Source organism: Rhinatrema bivittatum, chromosome 15 (genome assembly GCF_901001135.1).
Source record: "Rhinatrema bivittatum chromosome 15, aRhiBiv1.1, whole genome shotgun sequence".
NCBI lineage: Eukaryota > Metazoa > Chordata > Amphibia > Gymnophiona > Rhinatrematidae > Rhinatrema > Rhinatrema bivittatum.
In genome coordinates this window covers 41,677,951-41,693,780 of record NC_042629.1, presented here as the reverse complement: position 1 = coordinate 41,693,780, position 15,830 = coordinate 41,677,951, and the positions used below count along the sequence as shown (strand labels likewise).

At 40.3% G+C, this 15,830-nt stretch overlaps 1 protein-coding gene across 1 annotated transcript in view; it reads left to right on the top strand.

Moving 5' to 3' along the window:
- LSAMP (limbic system associated membrane protein) overlaps positions 1-15,830 on the top strand; it is a 1,673,925-nt gene that overhangs the window by 73,780 nt on the left and 1,584,315 nt on the right. The gene's annotated exons all lie outside the window — the stretch shown is intronic.

The window sequence follows — 15,830 nt, the reverse complement described above, 5'->3', positions numbered from 1 at the left end:
ATATATTTATATATTGTAATGAGGAAAGCAATAAGCCCCTATCAGGGCAAGGTAGAAAGCTGAGCCGAAGTAAGAAGTTGCCAAACTATCCTCAAGTGAAACAGCAGGGGGTGCTTAGACAACCTGTAAGAACTACAATACCCAGGGTTCCAGAGCCTCAGTGTGAGGCTGAAGTGGCTGTGGAAGATGATTGGGGTGAATTAGAGTCAGCTGAATCGATGTTGTGGGAAGAAGAGGGTGGGTCCCAGAGTGAAGGTGAAAAGGAAGAAAGCAGTTCCTCTGAGGGGGCAGAGGAGATGGACTGGGAGCTGCCTGCAGAAGACTCTTCATTATCCAGCATGGAGATAGAGCAAGTGGGGAAGTAATGTGAAACAGAACTGAGAAAGAACCTGTAGGGGGAAATTGTTTGTCTCACCTGTTTTTTTTTTAAGGCACTAACTAAGGGAGGTGCTGACTGTTTTGTGTGGTAGAAGGAAAACATTACTTACAGCACAGCTATAGGGGAGAAGGGGCGAGTTGTGCTGGATCCCCACAAAGGGCTGTTAAGGCCAGGATTAAAGCCTGACAGCAGACATTTGGATAAAGAGGTTTCAGGTTGCAGTTTTTCTGTCATGGGACTATAGAAGAAGGATTACTGCACATCAGTGAGAGAGAAAGGAATAAGCTGGAACTAATACTAAACTGTTCTTTGTTTGTTTTTGTTTGATAACCCTTGCCCTGAGAGGGGGAGGGGAAGCTGTTATTCCCCCACTTGTGTGGACCTTGGAAAAAGGTACTGGCTAGAGTGACTAGCTCTGTCAGGGATTCTGGCCTGTCATGAAAGGCTTGTAAATAACCACATTGGAGAGTTGCCAGAGCCACTAGGATTACAGTGGAGACCAACGGTTTCAGCCGTGCTATTGGGATTGGAGGTCATTCAAAGCTTTGAAGGAAGAAATTAAGCCCCTAGGTGGAGCTAGCTGGAGGAGCCAACGACAATATAGAGAGAGAGGTGTGTGTGTGTGTATGTACACATATTGGAGGCTCCAACCAATTGCATGAATGGAAGAAAAGCTGCGGCTCAAAAGGTTTGCTCAGGCCTATCTTAAGTCACTTTCATGAAGCTCTTAAATTCCTGAACTTGTTACTACCTCTATCCAAAGGACAGTAAGTAATTTTAGGATGCATAATGAATGAGATTAGTAGATTGTTATACTGTTTGAATATTGAGCTTTGTTTTGTCCCTGTAATAGTACTTGAGCAGTGGATGAAATCAATTTGTCCACCAATCTGGAAGTAATTTTCTCTACAATTTAGAAATCTACAGGTTGAGCACAGCTCTAGCATTGCCAGAGATGACTGCTGAGTCAGGACTGGACAGTGCAGTGCACTGGCAGTGCAAAGCAGTGAGATGGGTAGGGAGGCAAGTAGAGACTTTTAACTTTAACCTTAATTTCTTTTTATTCAATTTTTTTAAATTGTATAGCATACATGCATGTGACCCAGGTCCTAAACTGTGCTTCCTTTGCCACTAATAATTATATTCTCTACCTTTTGGTTATGGGGGATGGTTGTATGGAACTGGATGACACGGTTTGCCTATTTCTTTGAGAGCTTGTGGAGAAATTACCTCTTTTGGGGGGGGGCAGTGGTGAACAGAGGGAGGGGGCAAGGGGGGCTCTGATGGCCAACATAAGGAGGCCCATGCGGTCGTCGCTGAAAACAGGTATGGCCGCCGGTGGACATCATCTTTATTTATTTAAAAGTTTTTATATACCGCACTAGGGGTAGTGGTCTATCATCTTAGCGGTTTACATATTAAAACATACATAGTATCAGAAAACATACAGTAAAATATAGTACATTACAGTTACTTTACAACTGGTTATCAGTGTCTCAATCATTGTAAAAAGCAGAGGTGGAATGTTCATTCAGATATATTGTAAGCGCAAGTAAATAAGTATGTTTTTAATGCTTTTTTTGAAGTCATTTCGGTTTTCTGTTAAACGAATATACTCAGGAATTGAGTTCCATAAAGTGGGACCTGCAATAGAAAAGGCTCGTTTTCTGGTTAATGTTAGACCTGCAGATTTTATAGTGGGAATTTCCAGCAAACATTTATTCATGGATCTTACCGGCAGCTGAGCAGGGAATCATGCCCTTCCTATCCTGTGTGCTGGCCACTGTTCCCATTAAGCTGCACATGTGCATGGCTGCACCCAGCAGGAATGTCAGCAGGGCAGGGTGCAGCTCATCCCACCACAGCTGGATGAAAAATGATACACCTCCAGGGGCTCCTTCTGCTTTCTGCCTCTATGGCCCCGGAAGAAAAACATTGCTGGAGCCGTGTGGGTAGGAAGGAGGAGGAGCAACAGCCTATGTGCCAAAGAGGAGCAACGTTTGTGGCAGGGCTGCTGCGGATCCTGCCTCGCAGCAGCCCGAGAAGAGGAGGCCCGATAGCAGGCTGGGAGTGTGCGTGTCGATGAGAGTAATGGAGTGGGGAACGGCCCTGAGTGGTGGAGAGTTGTAGGCTGTGGGGAAGTTGATAACTCACTGAGGGCAAAAACACCCACGTGAGATGGGAAAGAAAAACGAAGGCAAGCCGTGGAGACCTCGAGACATGAGTGAGAGCCATGTGTGTGAGACAGCATGTGAGAGAGAGTGTATGAGAATGAGTGTGTTTGAGGGAGGAAGAGAAGAAACAGAAAAAAATGAGACCCTGTAAAAGGAATTGGCAAAAGATCAAGAAAGGGAATGTGGGAAAAAAAACATGGGACTAACCAATTAGAAAACTATGATCAGACAGCAAACATAAAAATTTAAATTTTTAGTGATTGGCATATGTTATCTTTGGGAATGGGCAAGAGTAGCACTTTCTTTATGCTGATCTCATGATGCACGAGATCAGCATGGAGGAACTGGAAGCCCCACAAATTTTTAATATCACAGAGCCTGAACAGAGGAGGCAGAAGAATGAGCTTCAGTGCCAGTAGCAGCAATCAGTTCCTCCCCAATAGCCACATGGCATCAGTGGCAGCAGAGGTACAAGAGAGGCTCCAAGGCTGCTGGCAAAAGAAAGGTGGTCTGTCTTCAGTTTGTGCATGTTTATGAATGGGTGCCTGCCTGGGGGTCTGTGTGTGTATGTGAGAATGAATGGGAACTTGCTTGTGTGTGTGGGAGATAGTGAGAGTGTATGAAAGAATCTAGGGGAGTTACAGCTTGTATACAGGGGGTGGGGGGAAAGAGTGTCTTAGAGCCTGTGCAGGAGAGTGTGTCTGTGAAAGAGAGTGAGTTGTGGCTATACATAAGAGTGTGTATGTGACAGTGTATATGTGAGAGCGAATGGACATGTGAATTTGTGTGCCCCCATAGGGTGATTGGAAATCGAGTTCCCAGGTGTGGATAGCAGGGATATTTTTTAAAATCCTTATTAGTTTTAATTATTGGCTGTTATTTGATGTCTGCTGTGTAGAAATATTTTATTGGTGCTTGGTAAATTTTAAAAAATGTATATGATTTTAATTAATATATGTTCAATTATCAATAGTTTTGAAATTATTCTTTTATTAGTATGATTCTACTGTTATATTTAATGCTTTGTTTCTTGATTTTATTTGTTTTATGAGGAATGATGGTTCTGTTTTTCCATTGTTAAAAAAGAATCTGGCTTCTCGGGGTTTCCATTTCAGTTTTTTTTTTTCTGCATATTGGTTCTAATTTGTGATCCTTTATCCTGTGTTCGAGAGGGTTTGACTCTGCTCTGCACATGTGACCAAGATGAGAGATTCTACTAGTGTGTAGTATATGTGTAGGGATCTAAAGCAATCAGATTTGTTTCATTTCCCCAGTAGGTGGTATATTGGTATTTTGGACCCAGTGTAATATTTGCCTGTGCTTTTTCACAGGTAGGGTCCTTGATGTCATTACTGTTACGTTATGCTAGGTTTGCTGTATAGATTTTGAGTTTCTTTTTTTGCAGGGCTTTGTGTTAGTTCACTATGGACCGGATTTTCAAAAATCTATGTGAGTGTAAAAAAAAAAAAAGTTTTTATTATGAGTTTTTGCCTCTATGGCCAACTTCTTTTGATATTCTCTCTTAGCCTGTCTTATCAATGTCTTACATGTAACTTGCCAATGCTTATGCATTATCCTATTTTCCTCTGGATCCTTCCAAATTTTCAATAAAAGATCTTTTGGCTAAAATAGCCCCTTTCACCTCAATTTTTAACTATGCTGGCAATCGTTTGGCCTTCCTTCCACCTTTCTTAATGCATGGAATGCATCTGGATTGCACTTCTAAGATGGTATTTTTTAAACAATGTCCATGCCTGCTGCACACGCTTTACCTTTGTAGCTGCACCTTTCTTTCTTTTTTTTTTTTTTTTTTTAACTATTTTCCTCATTTTGACAAATTTTTCCTTTTTGAAAGTTTATTGCTGGAGCCAAGGATTTACTTACTGTCTCCCTTCCAGTCATTAATTCAAATTTTGATCATGTTATGATCACTATTGCCAAGCGGCCCCACCACCATTACCTCTCACCAGGTCCTGTACTCCACTGAAAATTGGACCAATGTAAAATACCATTATGCAGCAAAATCAATACCGGAGATAATGGTAGTAGAGCGAACAATAAGTAATGAATGACCTAAAGTGTATTATGAGCAGAATTAGAACTTGTATTTACTATTGTGTTGAGTTGAATTAGATCTTCTTTTTAATATTATGTCGGCCAAGAAAATGTATAAATTTGAACTTGATTATATAGCATAGACCACGAAAGCGAATGCTGACACACAATATGTGATAATTGGCCATGAATATGACTACCGGTTGTATAAACCGTTTTGATCTTCTTTGGAATGACGGTATATAAAACACCCTAAATAAAATTTGGAGCTCTGCAAGTCTTTCTATTTCAATGTATGCTCAGAGGCTTAAGAGAATAAACATCCTCTTCTGGATTAGGGATACTTAAAATCAACTTCATGGCATTTGCCTAGTGGCATCTGAGAGGAGGCATTGAAGAACACTGGTTAGATGTGAGAGATCTTTTGTTGTTGTTTGTAAATTGCATTTGTTGAAGACCTCAGTGAATCTGTCTGGGTCCTGATGAGATTATTTGGAAGAATGGCTAATGTGTATGAGTTGTTGGGGACCGAGATACTGATCTTCAGGTACTGGAAAAGGAAGAATGTGAATTTTTTACTTTTTTGCTGCTGCAGTTTCTGCTGTGGAATCCTGTCACTCATTCTTTTGTGTATTTTTTTATTGCTGATTGAATGCTGATACCCCCAAAAAATAAAAGTTGGGATAATTTTGAACTACAGGACATTGTATGATACACTCTTACTAAATACCAGGGTTGTGGATTTGATGTTTAAGAGACTACCAGTGGATGGTCCGGATAGAAGAGTTATGTGTGGGAGCAGTCTATTGCAGAGGAGAAAAGTTCATTTTTAAGTATCACTACCCAGAAGGTGATGTTTATGCTCTTAAGCCTCTGAGCTAGATCCAGTCCAACATTATACCTGACCATTGTTTTGTGAACCCATAGAGCTGGTACCAGGACCACAAAAACCCAGCATCAGAACTCTCTTTATATCATGTGCCCCTGGCAAGGCATACTTATAACATGTGCAACAATAGCTGTGATAGATGTTTGCAAAACATTTAACTGGGTTGATATTGTAATATAGTAAATGACTGCAGAAAGAGACCCAAGCGGTCCATCCAGTCTGCCAAGCAAGCTTTATTTATTCTTTTAATTTATTTTCATTCTGTTAATGTAATAACTGCTCCTCCATGCAGGTTATCCCTTCTCTTCATTTCCAACCTTTAGCCACTAAGGGATCCTCTGTGCTTTTATAACAAGCTATTTTGAATTCCATTACAGTTCTCGTCTTAACTACCTCTACCAGAAAGGCATTCCATGCATCCACCACCCTATCCATGAAGAAATAGTTCCCAATGTTGTTCCTGAATCTACCCCCTTGGAGTCTCTTGTCCCTCTAGAAGTGCAAAATCCTTTGATCCTGAGCTTTCTGACTCTGAGATCAGATCCTGTCATTGATATATTGGTAGAAAATTTGGAAAGCTCAGCTATTCAGCTCTCTTTAGGTCAACACTGACAAGAAGGGGAAGGATCACCCAGGAGTAGAGGAGGAGAGAGTGGGTGACAGAGGTGGGGCGGGGCATGGAGCCATCAGAGGATTCTTATTTCTTTCCTCAGTTTTTCTCCCCTATTCCTTTGGGTATTTAGTTTCCTTACTTTAGGGGTTTAATCCCAGCTGGGTTGGTTGTTTAGTTCTGTGAGTAGATATTAAGCTGTAGAGAACTGTAAATAACTGAGTGTCAAATACATTGACTAGATACAGAAAATGATTGTAGACATATGATAGACCTTTCCCAAAAAAATGAATGTTACTGTATATTTATAGATTAATGATTTTTGCCATGTTGAATCAAGTGCAGAGTACAGTAAATAGTTTATAAACTCCCACACTGTATTATGTTCCTATCTACACTTCAATTTATTTTTGTTTGTGTAACAGTTAAACCCATCTGATTTTTTGTTCTACATCTGTAATTTAAAGTACCAAGCCATAACAGTACTTTCCCTTTGTGGAAATGGGCACATTGTATACAGTAGCATCACTGACAAATTTGTTAATGTTTTATAAGACAGTAGATGACAGCAGGTAAAGACCAACTACCCCATCCATTCCTCCCAATTACATTCATCTGCACTGCTAGATATATGTTGTGATGTAAGTTTTGCATGAAATGGTGCCAGATTGGGTCATGCATGGTGATGTCACATTTCTGCAGATGTGGTGATCTCTTAGAACTAAAATTCAGAAGTAGAGGTAGACTCTGGGATCTCTATCCCTAATGGTTATAATTCAGTTTAGCTCAGGTTGCATGAAGCTTTCAGTATACCAGATGATTGCATGATGACATGGAAAAAGTATATGACTGAGGCTTGACCCTCTCAACCTCAGGTTTGCACAAAAATTACAGATACACCCAAAACATTAACTCCCCGTTCTGCCCTCACCCCAGTATGGAAGTTCTATTCCACTCCCCCCTCAGTAGCTGAAAGGGACTGTCCTTTCCTTATCTGTGCAAAAGAGGGGGAAGGAAGTGAGTACATTAAGTAGCTATTTGCTGCCAATGGGAGTCTGAAACCCATCATCAATGCACAATTAACCATATAACATAAGTGCCTGTAGCAATTAGCACTGGCAATAACACACTGACAATCTTTAAATCAGACCCTTTGTTTCTTAAAAAAAATACAGACGAGTTTTTTTTTTAAGTGACAAAAAAGGTTATGAGCCATTTTACAGCAAGTCTTTAGTCAATATTAACATCTCTTCTCAGTGTTTGATATGTCAGTCAGCTGAAAATTACTTTAACATTTCAGATCCATTGTGTTGGTTTCCTTCCCTGCAATGCAGGGTCCATGATTGGCTCACAAGTACATATGAGTGTCTGCATCTGCTTCATGACTTGCATTCTGTCATCATTTGAAAGCACGACTTATTGTTGGTTCTCTTGTGGAGTTGTGTTTTTTTTTTTTTGTTAATAGAGATGCAGAAATATTTACTGTGAAAGTGCTGCAAATTAGTGTGTGTGGTAGCTGGGTTCTGGAGGGAGCTGCTGTTTGTGGATTCTGATCAAGGACCTTCACTGCATTGGGCGGGCCAATGTGGACGGAGGGGATTTCAGTATAGGGGGAAAACCTCAAATAGTTGCAAATGAACACTTATATAATGTCAAAGCCCAACAGAGGCCAGTTACAATTGAGCTGAAAGCCCAAAAGAGCAGGAGGAAACTGCCAGGCCAAATATATTTGCATAAACACACACACACACACACACACATTAATAGGGATTTAGCACAGAGAAGTCTTTCATTGTGAATCAGAATTTTTTGAAGATGTAAATATGTGGATGGAAGAGAGCTGGCAGACATATGGTATACCTGGATTTTCAAAAGGTGTTTCACGATGCTCCTTATGAGAGGCTCCTGAATCTCTTCCTATTCCATGGCTTTTTAATGTCCTATTGTGGATTGCGAATGGGTTAAAAGGAAACAGTAGAACTAAATGGTCAGTTTTCCCAATAGGGAGAGGTAAATAATGTAGTGAGAGGGTGGATGCTAGTGGTAATGAACAAAGGTGAAAAAAATAAGTAAGCTGCACAATAAAAAAAAATAAATATATAAAAATATACAAGAAAGGGGTAAGCATAATATTACTTTATTAAATATGCATATACTAAGCCATAAGACCTGGAAAAAAGAGCAAGGTGGTCGTTTGCAAATGCGACAAAATTATTCAAAGTGGTCAGAATTCAAGCTCACTGTAAGGATTGGAATTACACGAGGTCCTTGCAAGACCGGGGAACTGGGCATCTAAATGACAGATGACATTTAAAATGCAAAATGTTGCACATAGGGGAAAAAATACAAATCATAGCTCTACACACACACACACACACAGAGAGAGTGAGAGTTATTTTCAAAGGGACTTCGGTTGGCAAAAGAGCACAGAAATGTCCCTTTTCAAAAATGGCCTAGCTGGTTTGAGTGTACAATTGCATGCAATCACCGTTTATGCATGCAATTAAAGCACATTGAGAATGGGGGATTGGGGGGTGTTTGCATTAATGCACATACGCTTTGATTTTGAAAAATATGCACATGAATCTTTCTGAAAATGTCTGGCACAAAGTAGCAGGTGTAACTCTCTGTGCATAATTTTTGTGGGATAATTTTTAAAGTGAACTAGAGCAGGTAACTTCACTTTGAAAACTGATGTAACCTAGACATATAACAACCCACAAGTTTCTATGCAGGCTGGTTTAAAAATTACAGCCAAAATGTGCATGCAGAGGTTTTTTTTATCTATTTTCATTGCAGTGCTGAGTTCTAGTAGCTACGGTAGGCTGTTCCAAAGGGGAAGGGAGCAGCTGATTCTTGGCAGATTGTGTAACCTTTATTTAGCACAACATAAGAATTATCCATAGATGTGTTTTCACATGAGCTTTTGGGATCATTTATAATTGGTCACAGCTGAAGAACGGACCTGTGTACATCATCACCATCTTTGGGATAATTCTTACATTGGTTCAGTAAAAGATAGCACAGCCTTTAGAGAATTAAGTTTTATTGTCATGTTGATCCACATCCCAAAGCTTTTGGGGGGTTTGTAATTTATTTGCCTCAATAGAGGGGATGGATCTGTATGTACCAGAAAGCTATATTATGTGATGGAATTTAAAAAAAGAAACAAGGCTGGGACAGACATTAGAACAAAAGATATGCCATGCTGAGTCAGAGCAAAGGTTTACTGAGCCCATCATCCTGTCTCCGGCAGCAGTCAATCTGGGTGAGAACTACCCAATGACAACCAGATCCTTTCCTTGTTGTGTACTTCCAGGGATAAGCGGTGGCTTTCCCAAATTCCCCCGGTTGTTAATGTTTCATGGATTTTTCCTCCTGAAACTTGGATGGTGACTTCTAATACAGAACCCAGGACTGTGCATCTGTAGTTGGGATTATTCTTTTCCCTATGTACATCATTCTGCACGTGACCACATTTAGATGCTCAATCCCCCAGTCTCAAAAGGACCATCTGGAAGTTCCTCACAATCCACTCATTTTTTTTAACAACTCTGAATAATTTTGAATTATTTGCAAATTTGCTCCCTTTTTCCAGATAATTAATGAATATATTAAACAGCACCCGACCCAGTACAGATCCCTGGGGCACTTCATTATTTACCTTTTTCAACTGGGAAGTCTGACCAATTAATCTTATTCTGTTTCCTGTCTTTAACCAGTTACCAGTCACAGTAGGGCATTGCCTCCTATCCTATGTCTTCATGTTCATGCAATCATCTGACCACTTTCCTTTGGAAAATGCAAATAAAGTAGCCCACCACAATTAGTACCTCAGACACTAACTGGCAGAAGCCCTGCAAATCAGTGAGTACAATTGTTGCTTTCCAGTGATGGACAAGAGTTAATGTAAGCCTCCTGACCCTATGTAGATTGTTCTCACCCTTCAAGGAGTGTCAGAGCTGAATTAGAGGGGATTTTTAAAAATTATTTTGTTGATTATCTACTAATTTACTGTAGTCTCAACTTTGTCAAATGGCTTTTATGAAGCTGCAAATCCTGGAGATTTGGAGTCTTGGAGTTAAGAACATAGGGACTGATGTTTCTTTAAAACACCATGATCACAATTTATCAAATAGTTTCCCTGGACATGGTATGAGAGGCAACCTTTCAGAAATCAAGCTTTATATGTGTTCACCTTTGGATGATCGCTAGGTAACTCTGGGTGCACTTCCACATCATAAGAAACTAATTGGAGGCTGTTGGGGCTATCAGGGCTCATCAATCAAGGTTTGGCCCAAGATAAAAGGGTGGAGCCCAGGTGCTGAACAGGAACTAGGAGAGAGTTATGGAGCAAGAACACTAGAATGAAATAGCAAGATAGGAACAATGGAACAGGACTTATCAGGCAGGAACTACGGAAGGAGACAGCAAGGCAAGAAACTGGCATAAAGTCAGGATCAGAGGCTGGATGAATAGTGCTTCCATGGAGCAGATGTCAAGAAGGTTGTTGGAACAGCAATTGTGTACCTTCTGGGGCACACCCAATGCTGGTCCAATTGGGCTGCTACAGAAGCGTGTGTCGTTCTAGTGTAGATGTTAGGATTCCCTAGAGAACCAGCAGCCTTTGTAGCTCCATGGCCAGGTTCATAGCCTGAAACTCACAGGGTCTCCGCAGCAGGCTCCACTGCCTGAAAGTCCCAGGGCCATCAACGGATGCATTTTTAGCTCAGGAGGCAGCTATATAGTTTTTAGTTGGTACTTGCACCTGTAGCAGCTACTTGGCTCTGGAACAAATATATCCTACGTCTGCTGCAACCTGCCTTTCCTTTTCCAGAAGGTATTAGCAGTGGCACCTATTTGAAATTGACAAAATTGCATGAAGGAGTTTAGAGTTTAAGATGGTAATTTATAAGGATAGGAATGTTTGTGTGTACTTCTCACCCTCAGATTTTTCACAGATTTTCAAAGTAAAAGTGCGCTTGCATTTTTACTTTGAAAATTCTTGGAGATTACGTGCACAAACTTCCCTACATGAAGATTCACCTGCTCCTGGATTGCATATGTGGATTTGTGTGCACGAGATGATTTTTCGTTTGTCTGAAATTATTATCCAGTAAACAGGAAATTACCAAAAAAAAAAAAAAGTGTGACCATAAATCCCGACTCCATCCCTGGACCGCCTTTTTTATATGCAGGAAACATAGCTATCTATACACAGAGGTCTATATTCAGACACAGTCCGGATAGCAAAGTTAGCCAGATAAATGTATCTGGCTAATTTTAGGGGCTAATATAATATTCAATAGTGCAGCTACACTATTGAATATAGCTGGCTGTCTTAAAGTTAGCCGGCTAGCTATGATAGCTTTTTGTCCCAAACAGACTTAGCCGGTTATGTTAGCCACTACCTCAGAATGTCGAAGGTAGCCATTTAACATTAGTCTGCTAACTCAGCTGCTCCCAATTACACCCCCCAGAATGCTCTTAACTTAGCTGGCTAAATTTGAGCCGGCTATCTTATTAGCCAGCTAGAATTTAGCTGAATAAGTGCCCAAATATTTATTAGCTGGCTAACTTGTGAGTTTGCCAGCTAAATGCTTTTGAATATGGACCTCGCAGAGTTCAATGTTCAAACCATAAAATGAATAACTTATCCAGCTGAAGTTATCCGCATAAAATTATTAGGGATACTCAGCGGGATAAACATCCCACTGAATATCCTTGAATAACGTTACCTTGGTAAACTTACCCAAATAATTTTGAAAACCTTAACTGCTAGGTTTTAGAGTTCTCTGGGTATGTGTACCTGAATAACTGAAAAACCCTTCCACCCCACCTGGACCACCCCAAGCTCCTTATCCAGCATTGCTCCATCATTTAGCAGTAAAAGTCCTAGGATGAAGCCCTGGTCTGTGCCGCCATCGGAAACATGACACCAAGGAATTGAGAGAGAAGTAACAAAAAAAAAAAAATTCCTCATATTTGCAGGTACATAAATGCATATGCAGCCAGATATGTGGGAAAAAAACCTGTGCTTTAAAGGCACCTGTGTATTAAGATGAGAATGTTGCACACTTTTACCGCTTGCTTTGCTCATTGAAGCTATTGAAAGCAGGAGCTGTAGATAATTGATAGTTGGTGCAGTCGCAGAATACAAAGCAATTTCACACTTCTGGCCTTCCAAAAGTGTGAGTTTTAGGCAGGGAACATTTTTTTTTTTTTTTTGGTGTAACATATATTTACTCACATGTTCACAATCTGTTCTCCTGTCTTCTTTGTACAGCGACCCCTTTGACTGTGACTCTTGAAATACAAAATTGTAATTAAGAGCATACGGATAGCTGTTGTAGACCGATTCGGAATACTTCCCAGCGGATCAGCTGACATTTTCACGTCTGGATTGTCCCCGTCTCTCAGCCTCTGATTCCTTCTCCCACCACTCTCTCTCCCACCTCCAGCAAACCTTGTTTTACCACAGCCATCTGATTAAATAATATAGGAAAGTGCAAATATGAAAAGTCACCTCTCCTGGGTATGCTTGTTCTGACAGCAAGAGCAAGGGAGGGAAAAGGATAAAAGGAAAGGAGAGAGAGGGAGAGAAAATTGATTTAAGATTGGCCTTCAGAGAAGATGGCAAAGAGCAGTTTAATCACAAAGTCTCATACTGTGGAAAAGGCGGTCTTGGCACATTGTGAAGGGGGTTTCAATATCTTCTTCAGTATACACTAAAGTATCCATCACTTCCCTGTGATGCTTAGATTCAGCCATTAATAAGGGAACTTGTGATGTAAGGGAATGCATGTAGTGGCAGTTCTGAGGCACTCCTGCAGCTGGTGCCATGACATCATTCTTCCCAGTATGGTGCACTCGTTAATTCAGCGCTTTGTAACAAATTTGTGGGTTTTATGGACAGTGTCATCTTGTAGGTGTGCACCGCATGATCGTTGACAAGGTGAATGATGAGATGAAGCTCTCTAGTGCTAACAGGTCGTCCCCCCCCCCCCCCCCCACCACCATTGTGAGATGGCATCTTTCCTACAATCGGCGAAAGCATTTACAGCACCCCCCATATTTCTTATAATACATCTGCAAATTTCAGATTACTAGCTGTTCAGTTACTGAAGAGGGGAGATGTTTGTTTTTCTTATATAAGTATTATAGAACATGCATTCCTTTGCTCTGTGCTGTGAAAATGTGCCGTTGACATTTCCCTATGTGAGATAGTCAGGACAAGATGACTAGAACGTGCCCAACACTTCAGCAATCTCATTGGCAGTGTATCCCTTGGGGCTTCATATAATCCTTTTACATATTAAATGTAAACATTCTGGGATATGGTCTTAAGCAAGCAAAGCAAACACAGTTACCCACATTGCAAAATGACTAAAATGTGCAATTTATGAATCCAAACAGACACATATTCAAATAAAATAGTGTGGTTAGATATGTGTAGATGGCAGAGATGTACCCACAACTTAGTCAGTTGCATGAGTGTTTATCTAACTTATTTGTAGAAGCTGAGCCCAGATATAAATGCAAATTTATGAATATTATGCCACATGACAAAGTAAACAGAATCTTATGAACTGTTTATAGCCAGGAGAGATTGTCTCATTATTGTTCCCCTTTTTATTTTATCCCAGAATTCCTTCCCCTCCCCCCCCCCCCCTTTTAATTCAGCTTTTACTTTTATCAGTGGTTTTCCAACCTGGCACCACACTCATTTTTACTTGTTTGATTAATGGACCCTCGGTCTGACCCATTATGACAATTCTTATGATCTTGAGTCATGATAGTCCAGTAACAGTCACACCATCCTCATTCCAGTCGTTTCTTTAATCTGACTTTGCATGGCATCTACCTGTAAGTTTGAAACACACAATGCTAAAGCTCTCACACTGTCTCATGGTGGTCCCTGAGAAATACAGGAGTGCAGACACCATGCAGCTGACTCTTAGTAAGAGCCGCCCCATAGAGCCAGATCAAAGAAATGGGGAAAGAGGACATCGGCGAAAGCATTGGGTAGTGGTAGGAGAGGGCTTTAGAGAATGGAATGAATGAGAGGCAGGGGAGAGTGTGGGGGGAATAGCTGAGGGGCTGGAGTAATGTGAATGGGTTTATTGCGGTAAGACTGGTGGGGGGAGGCATGGAAGGGGGACAAGTTTTTTTCCAGTAGGTTGTAAAAAAAAAAAAAAAAAGTTTGAATATGCATGAGGTATATTTGCATGTGCTACCTCCACTGTATGCAGATATATCTTATGCATACTCATTGTGGCTATCCTGAAAACCAGACCTGTTTGTGGCAGTCCAGGACCAGAATTGTCTACCCGTGTTAATCACCCAATAACCAATGTAATGTATGTATTTATTTTAGTTTACATTTGATTTCATGCCCTACCAATAAAGCCCCAGGCTGAGTTACAATCTCATATCTGCCCCAAGAAATGAGCCAAGCAACAATTAGAACTCACCAATAAAACAATTGAAACCCACATGTCCCCTCCCTCACATCCCTACCTACCTAAATAAACAACTGACCCCCATTTCAGAAAATGTGCACCCCAGTCCAGATATCTTCCACTTCAGAAAAAAGCTTTAGAAAAAACAAGTTTTCATTTTTTTGTTTTTTTTTTGCATGAGGTAAAATAATTAAGCTCAATCAACTTTTCAACAGGCATCATATTCCACAGAAATAAGTAATATGGAGGTGCTGTTACTGCTCTCTGCCTAGTGTTTATCAATTTTACTTTTTCTAATCCAGACAAAGTTTGCTGGGATGATCAAAGCAACCTTGATGGTACATAATCTGAAAGGTTTGCTAAGAATATAGGCTCAACACGAATTATTGTAAATGTGAAAGGTACATAAAAGGTATAAAAAGATCCTATTTAAAAACAGCTCTACTGCATATATAATTTTTTGTTGATGTTTTTAAAGCTCTGTTGGTCTGGCTGACATCATAGAGTATGAATCTTTGGGGAGAGGGTAAATATGCAAAATCAAACAATCTGATCATATTAAAGAGAAAAGAACTGGTACTAGAGTTCCATAAATTTCTTAACATAAGTGCCCTGCTGGGTCAGATCAATTGTCCTTGGAGCTCAACCTCCTGTCTCCGACAGTGGCCAATCTAGGTCACTTGGAATTACCTGGCAGATCCTAATGAGGAGATCTGTTCCCTGTTGCTCATTCTCAGAATTACTGATCCCCAGTTCTACCTGGTTAATTATTGCTAATGGACCTGGTCTCCAGAAATTTTTCCAAACCTTTTTTTTTTAAACCCAGCTTTACTATTAGCCTTGACTACATTCTCTGGCAGCAAATTCCACAGCTTAATTATGCATATCTAATTCTTGAGGACAAGGTTCTAGTGAAAATAATTATTTGCAGACTGTGATGCTGATTGGATACATTTTGTACTTGGACACTTGAGATCATATAGAGTCCTTCTTTAGAAGTGGCACTAAAGAAGGGATCATCTATATGTTCTTGAGCTCTCTTTAGATACTTTGTGTATTGGTATAATAAAAAGGCACCTTTTACTTTCTGTAATGAGTATCAGACTATAAAACAGGACAAACATTCTGATTCAGTCTCTGAACTGGTTTTGCTGCATGATTGTGTAACGGTGACTGCACACTATTAAACATTTTGCAAGTTTGGGGATCCTCTAGCTTTTAACTATCCCCTTTTTGGGATGGGCTTGGGAGGTATATACAG